Source organism: Dendrobium catenatum, unplaced genomic scaffold, assembly GCF_001605985.2.
Source record: "Dendrobium catenatum unplaced genomic scaffold, ASM160598v2 fragScaff_scaffold_452, whole genome shotgun sequence".
NCBI lineage: Eukaryota > Viridiplantae > Streptophyta > Magnoliopsida > Asparagales > Orchidaceae > Dendrobium > Dendrobium catenatum.
In genome coordinates, this window is record NW_021318914.1 from 23,328 (window position 1) to 35,923 (window position 12,596).

Below are 12,596 nucleotides of genomic sequence, written 5' to 3' on the forward strand. Positions count from 1 at the left end.
TGAGTAAATTTATACTTTTGGAAATGTACTACCGTCTGACTTTTCGTACCCGCCTCGTTAGATCGAGCATCCGGGACGGGTCGTGACATTTTTCCTCGTGGGATCGATACTCTACTTCATCACTATATTGCTTGATTCGGCACGTATACTTGCGTATATTGAGATTTTTATAATTTTTATATCAAAGAAAATCGAAGCATTGTTTAGGAATTGATAGAGCCCTAACTTATTTTTACAATTCTTTAGGTTACACCTCCGCTCCCATCAACTATGTGGAAGCTTCACAATGTAAGGCTCATTCTTGACTTAAAGAGGAACTTGATCACATTATGGCTTGATGAAGAAGCTTATATCTCAATCTTCTATGCTAATTCTTGGAAGGTGAATAAGGGTGCCATGGTGATAGCATATGGAAGAAAAAGTTGGTGTCATACTGTCAAGTACATGATATCCAACACCATATATTGGAAACAACAAATAAATCTAATACTAGTGCTTTTGGAGGTGCAATGTTTGATAACATTTTTCAAGTTGGTGCTTACAAAGGGAAAATGGCATTGGAAGGCAAATAATATTTTAAAATCAAGGAACAAAGAAAATAGCAAGACAAGAATGATGATTAATGATGATAGGTTTATGATTGATGAATTGTGCTATTACAGACCTTAGTTGACCCCTGTAGATGTTTGAGAGGGGTTGTTGCACAAAGATGAAGATAATACTTTAAAATCTTATCTCAAAGTAGGAGATCATTGAGATTTGAAGATAATTTTTTCGATAACCTTGATTGTAAAATCTAGAATATACACATGGATTTATTTTACGTATTTTTTGTATATTCCAAGAAACTCTAGCAAACCTCTAAAATTTCATATCACCTAAAGCCATCTATCTAACATAGAAGGGGTCATGTTTTTCTCTAATTCTGTTGAGCATAGCAATAGAGGATTGTGCTCAAGTCTGTAGAGGTAATAAGGGAGAGAGTAAAGAGTGCTAGTGAGATAAATGTGAAAAACATTTGGTTATGCAAATATTTTTATCCTGTATTTGTTTGGATTATTGATTATTTTTTTTCTGTGTGTTCTTAGACTTAGGTGAATCTCATTGAATCACTAATGTTATTATTGCATATTATTTTTCATGTTCTCTTGCATGCCATTGCTCTCGGGTTTGTGCTTTTCCCCAACACAAGCTATAAAACATTTATTTTATTTTTATAAATTTGATTAAAAAACAAATATCATTTTAATGATTGTATTTTGCTTATAAGATGTTTGCTGACATGCTTTAGCTGACTCTTTTATTAGACAGATTTGCTTTATTTAACTTTTAAACCTGTTATTAATGCAACACACCTTTTTTTTTTTTTATTAATGCAACACACCTTGTTATTGCAGCCTGCAACAGATGAAATTGAAACTTCTTCAGCATGAGGTGAAGCTGCTTGTCATTGATAGCATGGCTGCACTTGTTTCAGGGTAAGGGCATTTCCTTTCTAACTTTTGTTGTACTGAAAGTAATGGTTTTTTTTTTCTATGCATGATTATTGTATTCATTGCATTCTAAATTTCTAACAAAATTTATCTTGGAGGCTTCTTGTTATAAAAAATCCGCATCACTAGCTTCTAGATTGCAGCAAAAAGAACAGTATATCTCCCCTGCAGCCTCAAAGAGATATAAACTCTTATAATTTTTTCTATTTACTACTTTTGATGATAGATTCCACAGTTTACTCCTATTGAATTTTCTCGGTAATTTTTGTTGTAAAAAAGCTCTAACATGTATTTATTCTCTGTTTCAAAATTTTTTAGGAAACATTTCAGGGAATTATTGGGTAATTGTGCTTGAAATTTGTTTTCATAAGCATGACATTTTATCCCTAGAAACTCATTTGTGAGGTTTTTCACATTTAAAAAATGAAAAGTCTATCCTCATTTGACTTTTCTATGTTGAAAGCCATGTACTTTAAGGTGAAACAAAAAAAATTCTAAAGTTGGTTGAATGAAAAAGATAAAATTAGACATTTATTAATTTATGCTGAACTTCTATCATATAAACTCCTAATAGTTTGGTCATAAAATGTCAAGTGCTTATTGAAATACTTGCCGTACAGTGAAGTCTTGATGTGAAAATAGTAGAGAAGTTTGGTGCTCATGATGCCTTCGCATAAAGAAAGAGAAAATTTTCAACTACTTTATATATTTTGATGCTTGAACCTTAAGTTTGTATGGCCTTTGCTGAATCCTTTATTTTAACGGATCAGTTCTTTACTAAGTTTGGTATGGGTACTAGGAACCTATTTGTTGTTGCTTTTGAGTTTTCACAATTGGTATTGATAATGTTGTAACATTACTCATTGAATGCGGCAAATAATTAAGAGGTTGCTTTTCTGGAGTTCTTGGAAATTTTAATTCTAATATGCTATAGTATAGTTAGTTTAAGCGTTCAAAATATCTATGTTCTCAGGTATGTGCCATAGATTTGGCGCCATTCAAAAATGCATCACACACTACTATATTGAGTCTAATTCAAGTGAGCTAGTCCAAACTGAAATTATTGAAAATTTTTATTTCAAATCGTGCAAGTCCAATCTAGTTGAAAGGATCAATTAAGAGTTGATTCAACCTAAGTCTCTTAATTTTAAAATTTATTTAAATTATTAAATGAATTATATATAGACGCACTTAAATTACATTTGGCGCCATGAATGTGACGTGGTATATTGAGCCGCCTAGCTATTGGAGGGGGATGATCCCAGGCAACTTTATGAACCAATTTTAGCTTCTTGGGTTTTAGTTTTTTTTTTTTTTAAACTGACTCTTCTTTGCTTTCTTAAAATGTAATATTTATAATTAGCTTGATTCAATATATTTTAAATATAAAAATTTATCTTGAGAATGAAGTATCTTTAGGCCTTTCGTGGCCTACCTTTTTATGCCAAATATTAGTCTCTTATTCGGAACTTGTGGTGTTGTAGAGTATACCGGTTTTATTTTCTCTAGTAATCACTATGGCTCATTTGGTTAGCTTTTAGGTGTTAATATTGAATGTGGCATTATATCATTCAGCTGCAAGCTTTCTTATAGAAATCAGGTTTCTCTTTGCCAGGAATATGTCTGATCTTACTCAGCATCTATGTGACTATATTTATGTTTTGGAGTATCACATTATCGATGCACATAATATGTAAGAGCTCATCGTTAACAAGAAATGCTTTTTCATAAATGCCTGTAGAAACTTATCATTAATTCTTTATGAGAAAAAAGAATAAAAGTGATGCATTTGGGTCAAATGCATAATTCTATCGGACTATCAACATTGAGGATCAATACATCTTTAATTTTTTAATAACAATATTCACGATTTCGTTTTTTTTTTTTTTTTTTTTCCTTTTTTTTTTTTTTTTTTTGCCTTTGTTCTAGCTTTCTTTTATAGCAATCCTTAATTGTATGTCATGGCTTTTTGCTGTCGACCTCAGGATTTACTTTTTTTATGATATATGTATTGAATCTTGTTTTAAGATTTGTATTTGCATCTACCATGGTGATTGCTTTCATTTTCAGGGACTATGTTTTGTTATCAATATTCAAAATAAAGGAAAGAATTTCATATGTATCGTCTCGTCAAAGATCTCCACTAAGTATAAGGGCTTTGACATTATTTAACTTTGATTTGTTTGATCCATAAGAGCAGCTAACTGCTTTTGAAAAAAAAAAAAACTGCTTTTGCTACACTATTCCAAATTTCAGTAAAATGATTTTTTTATAAGAAAATTAGATCGTTTAGATTGCAAAGATTGTCAAGTTATTCCGAGTGAAAATTTATGTACCCAACATCGATTATTAGTTTTTGACTTTAAGATAAAAGGACAAAAAATAAAAAATCAAGTAAAATGATTTTCTAGAATTAGATGGGGGCATTTAAATAATATTAACAAAAGTATTTTTGAGAGTAAGATTTTAGATCTTAAGATTCTGTCTGTGCATGAGGATGCCAATATTATGTGGAAAAAGGTGGCTTGTGACATTAAGAATATTGCAAAAGATGTGCTTGAAGTTTAGAAGGGAAAAATTACTAATAGTAAAAGTAGTTGGTGGTGGAATCCAAATATGCAAGAAAAGATAAAAAATAAGAAGATTTGTTATAAAAATTGGTTTATATGTAAAAATTCTGATAATTGGAAAAGCTATAAAGAGTCTAATAAGAAATCTAAAAAAGCTATTTACGATGCAAAGAGTTTAGCTTTTAATGATTTATATAATAGATTAAAATACTGAGGGAGAAAGATATATGTATAAGTTAGCCAAACAAAGAGATAGGAGTAGTAAGGATTTAATTCAAGTGAAGTATATTAATGATAAAGAATAAAAAGTACTTTTCTTAAAAGATGATATTCAACAAAGGTGTGTATGATATATTTTGCTAAACTTTTTAATGAAGAATGTGAAAATACGATTGACTTTAGTGAATTTATCATCCTAAATGAAAATAAAGAATTTTGTTTTTATCGGCGTATAAGTAAAACCGAAGTTAGAGAGGCTTTGAAGGAAATGAAGTGTGGAAAAGCTGTTGGACCTAATGATATTCCAATAGAGATGTGGAAATGCTTATGAGATGAAGGAATTTTTTGTCTTGCTAAACTTTTTAATACTGTTTTGAAGACTAAAATGATGCCAGATCGGTGGAGAATGAGTGTGTTAATTCCTATTTTTAAGAATAAAGGTGATGCACAAGAGTGTACGAATTATAGAGGAATTAAGTTAATGTGTCATACTTTAAAACTATTGGAGTGAGTTATGGAACGTAGGTTGCGGCGTGATACTAATGTTTCTCAAAATCAATTTGGATTCATGCCGGGTAGGTCTACTATGGAAGCCATACATTTATTGAGAGGTTTGATAGAGAAATATAGAGAAAATAAGGAGGATCAACATATGATATTTATTGATTTAGAGAAAACATATGATAAAGTTCCAAGAGAAGTGCTATGGAGAGTTCTTGAAAAGAAAAGAGTTAATAATGCTTATATTCAAATCATTAAAGATATGTATGCATGAGCTATTACTTGTGTTCAAACACAAGGTGGTTTAACCAAGTATTTTTCTATTTCGGTTGGATTCATCAAGGATCAGCCTTAAGTCCATTTCTTTTTGCTTTAGTCATGGATGTTCTCACTAGACATTTGCATGAGGATGTACTTTGGTGTATGCTTTTTGCTGATGATGTGGGTCTCCGAAAGGATGCTGCTTATGGGGTTCGAATGCAAAGGGTACAATCACACTATCCCGTAGGACAAAATGGTCATAGGCCTTTACACCCGACACAAGCAGGCCGATGGAAGAGCATATGGAGTTATAGATACGATTAGCCATGGAGGATAGCGGCTTTCACCTACCAACCTCGATGGATAATAATATCTATAACCCAAAAGTTCACGAGATTTTCCCTATTCGATACATCAGCATCGAATAGGGTTTATTTGATTGTGGGGATCGGTTTTTTACGGGCGCAAGCCCCCGTAGTTAATTACATCCTAAGCCTTGACTTAGGAAAACTCTCGATTAAGGATGTTAGATTATCTTCTCTAATGAGTTTAGTGCAAGGGCAAATTCTAGGCTTTCCTAATCAAAGAGGAAGAATGTCCCAAATTGGCTTTAATCAACACGTATGGTTCAGTCAACATCCGGACGGCTCGAAGAAGTGGAAACTAGAGAAAAAGGAAGGACAACGCACTCAGACATGCACGAGGGAAAGAAGGAGGTGGCGTCATCTGTGCGACGCGGATGGGTAGGATTTATAGCTTTCAAAAGAAAGGAAAGCTTACCCACCAATAAGGTGTATAGTGGTTCACTCTTACCACTCACCTTTAGACCCTAAATCTATAAAAGATGTAGTATCGTACATACGATACTGACATCTACGACCTAGCTAATGCAATCTGGACTTATTCCTTGCCTGAAAAAGGATGCCAGCTAAAATCCTAAGCACAACCAATCGCCCTATATGTATGCAAGATGGGAAGGGTCTATCCTAAGGAATCAAGGATTAATAGTTCGAAAGAATTGAATCAGGGACTCTACAATATGCAAAGGAATAGATCTAGAGTTGTTAATGATGCATGAAACAAATGCACGAGTAAGAAAGATCCTTAGGTCCACTAATGCAATGCATGTATGTAGGTAAAGTGCATTGTGAAGAAAAGTGTGTAAGAACGTATGCATGACATCCATAGTACAAAAAAAATAAATAAACACACCATAAGGGTATCCTTCAGGCAAGATACCCGCACAGAAAATCACCATAGTCATGCCCACTTCGTGTGGGAAAACAGCGATGTCCAATGGCATAAATAGGTGGCCTACTCTACAGGCCTAAACGATTTTAAGGGTCTCTAAAGCTCACAGAAGGTGGGGGGTATCATACCCAAAACCGGAAAAGACCAAAATCCTAGCAGAAAAATAACAATGCCCACTTCGTGTGGGAAAACAATGATGCCAACCGACATAATAGGTGGCCTACTCTACAGGCCTAAATGACCCTAATGGTCTCTATGGCTCACAGAAGGGGGCAAGCTTTGACCTATAGGGCCAAAGCTTCGTTAGTGCACTACCCTATGGCTGGCTACCTAAACATGCTAGAATACCTATTAACAAGTAGTGTGTGATATGAAGCAGTTCCGATACATAATTAAAGATTTATTTTTGCAAGCTGCAGAAATTATACCTGACTGTATGTGGCGCTGCCACTTAAAAGCTTATAAGCAAACGGTCCCGTTTAGCTCCCGATCATTAAGCTCCAATGTACCTCGCAAGAAAAGATAACAGAGAAATATATATATGAGCGTAAATGCCGTTCAGAAAAGAAATGCAGGTAAATAACAAAAATATAACTAACAGAAAACTAAATATAGCTAACAGGAAATTTAATAATTGCATTTATAGAACATGTATATATAACAAGCATTGAATAACGAAAGAAAATGTAAGCCTGACCTAGAGCTAAAAGTCGTGTTCTAATCAAACATGTCTAAGGTATGTGTGATTTTGGATAGGTCCTATGTAGGATAGTTTTAATTCAAGTTGCTTGTATTTTGATTTGTTAGAGGGCAAAAGGGAGATTTTAATTGAAATTTAAGTATTGATATTTTAAGATTGATTTTAGAGATTGTATTTTAATATTTGATTGGTTACCATCTTTGTTTCACACCGAGGCCGTGAGGTTTATTTCACCCTCCTTGGGGCTAACTTAATAGCCTCGTAGGCCTGGGTTACCCAGTGATAATCAACTTTGTTAAATTATTAGTTGGTTATAAATTATAAAAGAAATGTAGATTAGGCAATTTATTAATCAAATTTGTTGATTGATTTTAAAAATTGATCTAAGGTTTGATATTTAGGAGTCTTTTATCCTAAGAAATTTTAGTTTATGTTTAGTCTCCTAATTTTTGTCTACAGCTTTTAAACTTTAGATTGGTCAGGTGTTTATTATTAGATTAATTAGATTCGATTTAGATGTATGTTTTAGATTTATAGTTTAATGATTACGAATATTAACAATAACTTGATTAAGAATTAAATATTTTAACACATTTTAAGAGTTAGGTTATAAATTATTGGTTGATTATTAATGGATTAAGAAGAACTAAACCTAGGAAAACGTGTCACTAAGTTTTGTTTTGATGTCTCTACCCTACAGGTAGCATGCATCCTAAGTATATGTTTTCTAAGACTCGATCATTAATTTTTGTCCTTAAGTGTCACTAAAGTTGTAGGAAATGAGAGGAGGTTTTGTTTTCTAACCCTTTCGATATTTGTAAGCATCGAATATCAAAGCCTAGATAAAGAAGCAGTAGAAAGACTCATAGCAAAGTAAGAGACGACTAGGTGCAATGAAAAGAAAAAGAAAGAATAAAAATTAAATACAAAAGGGATGTAGGCATTGTTGTTATTGGGCACACTTCTTTGAAGTCAAGTGTACCCTAAAGCAACGTTTACAATGCCCTTTAATGTTCCCACAATCCAAATGAGGCACTTGATATAAACCCGACATGACTACACAAGCTATTCCCTACCAAACTCAGATCAAACAAAGGAAGTCCAAGTTCCCAAAACTAGGACTAAAGCAAGATCCTTTTCTATCTTCCATATTCACCCAAAATTCCATGTTTTAGAAGCTAACACTAAAGGAAGAAAATCCGAATGAGCAAGGACTATCTTGCTCCAGAAAGACACTAAAGACCTCTAACACAAAGCTCCCTAATGTCTCAAATCCCCAGACTTATCTTTTTGAAGTAAACATTTAATAGAATCTAACTCAAATTAGAAAACACCACTTGTCCCCAAAAGACACTAAGGACCTTACCAAACAAGTCTAACCACAAAATTATAGATCAAAATAATGTGCAAGAACTTCTAAATGAACTACTACACAGATCTTCCCAAAAGTTATCTACCAAAATCTCTTCTCTTCATTAGCCCCAAAATCCTACAAAAAGACCCACAATCAAGTGCCTTTCCTCATTTGGAGTGGGGTAAAAAAAAAACCCAAAGCTTTCCAACGATAAGGTTTTATAAAAACCCCTCATTGTAGAGCCCTTATCATAAAACATTCACAAAAATTTTCGATAAAACCTATCGATCTAAAACAATTCGCAAAACTTTCTAACATGAAATCAAATATAAAAACAACTTGCAACCTCTTCATTATAAAGACCACTCATGAAATTTCCCAACCCAAAAATAACGCCATCAAGTCAAGTAGAGACGGAATATCATAAATGCAAACTCTTCTCAAAACAACATCATATTTAATCTACACAGATTTATTTGAAAGAGAAAATACATGAGTGCTCTTCTAAGAATAATTGCCGACAAGATATTTTTAAATATGCAAACCTACAAGTAATGCGATGAATTTCTTTCTCAAGACAAACCTAAAGCAAAAGATTTATCCTCTAGAAAAATTCTTTCAAACAGGAATATCAAATAGAAAGAAAATACATGGAAAAGAGAACTTGAACACTCATGAATGAACACAAACTTTGATTCTACAAACAAACACCAAGTATTAGGAGTTCTAAGTTAAGTTATTTTAAGCTGTCATGCTTCTATCGACATGAAAGAGAAACAACATGGGCATTCATTCTCTATTATCTTTCAAAAGATGCACATGAAACTATTCAGGCTAACATGGACTTATAGTAAAGAAGATCCGGTCATTTGCTAGCATTGCACTTAAACAAGTGGAAAAGGAATAGAATATCCCAAAATCCACCAATTCCGTAATTCTAAAACATGCTTTCAACCCACCCAACTTGCTTATGAAACCAAAGTATTGTAACAGAATTAACATCATTCGTAGCCTATCTCAACACTTTGTCGATCAAGGTGCCAATGAAGGGAAAAAGTTATGCACCATTCAAAATCAATGTCAATGCTCATTTTAAAACAACTTAGAGAACAAAACAACAAGAAATATGCACATAACTTTCTCCTAAAACAATCCGGGGGTTAAAAACTATGAAAAATTGTACTTATATTGTTAGCAAAATAGTCCGGGACATTGAAATAGCAAAAAAACTGCATATACCTCATTTCCAACACAATTCGGCATACGAAAACAGTGAAAATCTGCATGCTACTTGTTCCCAAATCCATTTAGACAGTTAAAAACAGTAAAAAAAACTGCATATATTTCATTCCTACAGCAATCCGGAGGCTAAAGACATTAAAAATATGCATGTATTTTGCTCCCAAAACAGTTCGGACATTAGTAACAGTGAAAATCTGCACTTTGCTCTTCTCAAAATAGCTTAGAACATTAAAAACTGTAAAAAAAAAAACTGCATACTAATTATTCCCAAATCAACTTGGAAACTTCACCTCATATGCCATAACACATGTGAGCAAGATCTCCTATCACAAGTTCATGAATTTCATTAAATATAAGGTCTCGATGCAATCACCGTATCTTTCTAAACAAGCTCAAAAGTGAATTGAGTACCCATATGAAACTTCCAAACACAAGAATGCTACATGATTAGTTGGCAATCGACAGTCATATTCAAGGCTTCACAGCATGTGATTTTCTACACATTATCACCTAAAAAAAATTTCCAATGTATTGGGAGCGAAAGTACAAGACAATAAGTACATAATGAAAACTCTAATGATATTAGAATATCTCAAACAGAGTGGCCAATCCACTACAACTACCATCCAAACCCCTCTTTTGTACATGCTTACGTACATATTGAAGAAGGTATGGTAAAAACAATGCAAACTTTCCAAAGAAGTTCATGAAACTCCCACTTTTATCAAAGAAAAATTCCATCAACTCATAATAGGTATTATCACAAACATCTAATATGCATGCTTTGATAGAAGCTCAAAGTAGCCTTTCATGTGTTTTCAAAGTTCACACCTAAAGCTCTAAAAGATATAACATAACTCAAGTATAGTTTGATACGTAGCTACCCATTCTGAACAAACAAAATTACTTATGGCTAGCAACAACAATCTCCACATGATATAATTATTCATAACTCGATGTAGATTTTATACATGAAGAATCATTTTCCAAGCAATATAGGCCAACATGTGAATCTCAACTATATCATAAGAAACTATCCATGACTTGACAATAATTATCATCAATACTTGAGAGCGTTAAAATACCATTTTGTTAGAGAACGAATCTACACATGGGACCAAATTTCCAACATAAAAGAAACATATCACCTCTTTGCCCGTCAAATAATCATGTATGAAAATGGCCACATTTGCAAGAAATAAAGTAATCAAATGGTTATTTCGATAAAGGCGGAACCAACAATTCAAATCATCTTAATACAAAGTTTCAATATAATCGGAACTCCTTCGAGACATTTCATCAAATGATTGATAAGCCATGTTTGCAAAAGTTTCATGAAGCAACCTAAGTAGAAATCATTATTTTACAATCACAAATCACCATAAGATCTTCATACGCATGCTTTACTTCATGAGCAAAAAGCCAACCGCAAATACCCAAAACTCTAACATAACGTTTCAAAACAAGCTACTCAATCTTTGATGCATAAATTGAAATGTGCTAATTAGTACTAGCGACATACGCTTCGAGAGTGGCAATCATTAATGTGTGACCATAAACCATATGAGATACAATCAAAATGGGACTTCAATTTAAACCAAAATGTCATAACTCTCCCCTTTGATATTTCCACAAGCATTTGATATGCAGAACTTGCAAAGCCATATGAAATAAGCTAATATGACAATCATAATTTTAACACCTATAGGATTGAACTCAGCTAAACAGCCCTCACAAGATTACCCAAGATCTATGTAATAAACATCTCAACGATATGCATACATGAAGCAAAATGAAATGCAAACAAATTTAGTTCTCAGATTTTTGTTTGAGTAGAGAATACGAGAAAGGTAGAGGAGGATCAATGGAAGAAGAAGAAGAAGAATAACAAGAAGAAGTGGGAGATCAAGCAGGATAGAAGAAGGGAGATACTCACCTTGCAAGAGTTTGGGCTCGGTCCAGGAGTCAGGTTCGGATTTGCTGAAGGGAGATCGAGTGGCTACCGTCAGGTTTGGAAGGAGAACCTCTGCTGGCTGCCGTCGGGTTCGGGAAGATCATCGGACAGAGCCACGGGTTCAGACTGGGTTGTTGTAGGTCGGACGGGAGCAAGGTCTTGGCTCTGGTTGGAGTCGCGTGAACAGGAGGATCGGAGAGGCAGGGCGTCGGTCCTGTGGCTCATGCGAGAGGTAGGAGTTTCGGTTCTTCCTGCTTAGGCGAACAGAGGGAGAGACGGAAGCCCGGTGAGAGGGGCTTCGGCTGGGACCTTTAGAACCAAGAGGGATGGAGTTCCGCGAACAGGGAGGCCGGGAGGTCGGCGTCGGGCTTCCTAGCTTGGTCCGAACAGAGGAGAAACGGAGAGGGAGAGCTCGGCGCCAGAGAGGGAGGTCGGGTGTGAGAAAACCAGAGGGAGAGAGTGCCCGTCCGAAATGAGGCAGCCGAAGGCTTCATCCAAGCCTTCTAACGTCTCCTGACGCTCTGCCTCTGCTTGAAACATCAAAATGGCACTGCGATATTCTGCCCTACCAAAAGTTGCTCTGAACCAATCCTTATTCGAGGGCTCACGCGATTGGAACGAGACAACGGTAGAATCCAAATTCCGAAAAGATCAAGACCATCGAAACAATTCCTCGATTTAGGAAATCAAATTCAAATTTACTAGAGAGCAGCTTGGGATTTAATTAGAATTGATTTGGGCTAATTTGAGTTGGGTTTGAAAGTGAATTTGATTCGAATTGGGTCGATTTAGAATCGGGCTAGGCTCGATCGATTTCATCAAATAAAATGAAACTCAAATTGAAATTGATTTGGAACAAATCGAGCTCGCCTCGGTCAAAACAAACGACTCGGGCTTGAGTGAAAAAGGGACGAGTCAAATTAGCATCAATTCAGGCGAATTCGAGCTCGGATTTGGCTCGACGAGGTTCAATCGACGCGATCGAAGGTATTCGAGCGAAAATCGAGGTCAACAGATGATATGCTTCTTATTCATAAGACTAGAGAGGGAG

The 12,596-nt window shown here is 34.6% G+C and overlaps 1 protein-coding gene and 1 long non-coding RNA gene across 2 annotated transcripts in view; one reads left to right on the forward strand and one right to left on the reverse strand.

The window, feature by feature from the left end:
- LOC110098529 (DNA repair protein RAD51 homolog 2) overlaps window positions 1-12,596 on the reverse strand; it is a 42,037-nt gene that overhangs the window by 7,831 nt on the left and 21,610 nt on the right. The gene's annotated exons all lie outside the window — the stretch shown is intronic.
- On the forward strand, window positions 116-3,187 carry LOC110094572. The gene is made up of 3 exons (XR_002302886.2): window positions 116-288; window positions 1,398-1,478; window positions 3,109-3,187. It is a non-coding gene; the product is annotated as an uncharacterized LOC110094572 (long non-coding RNA).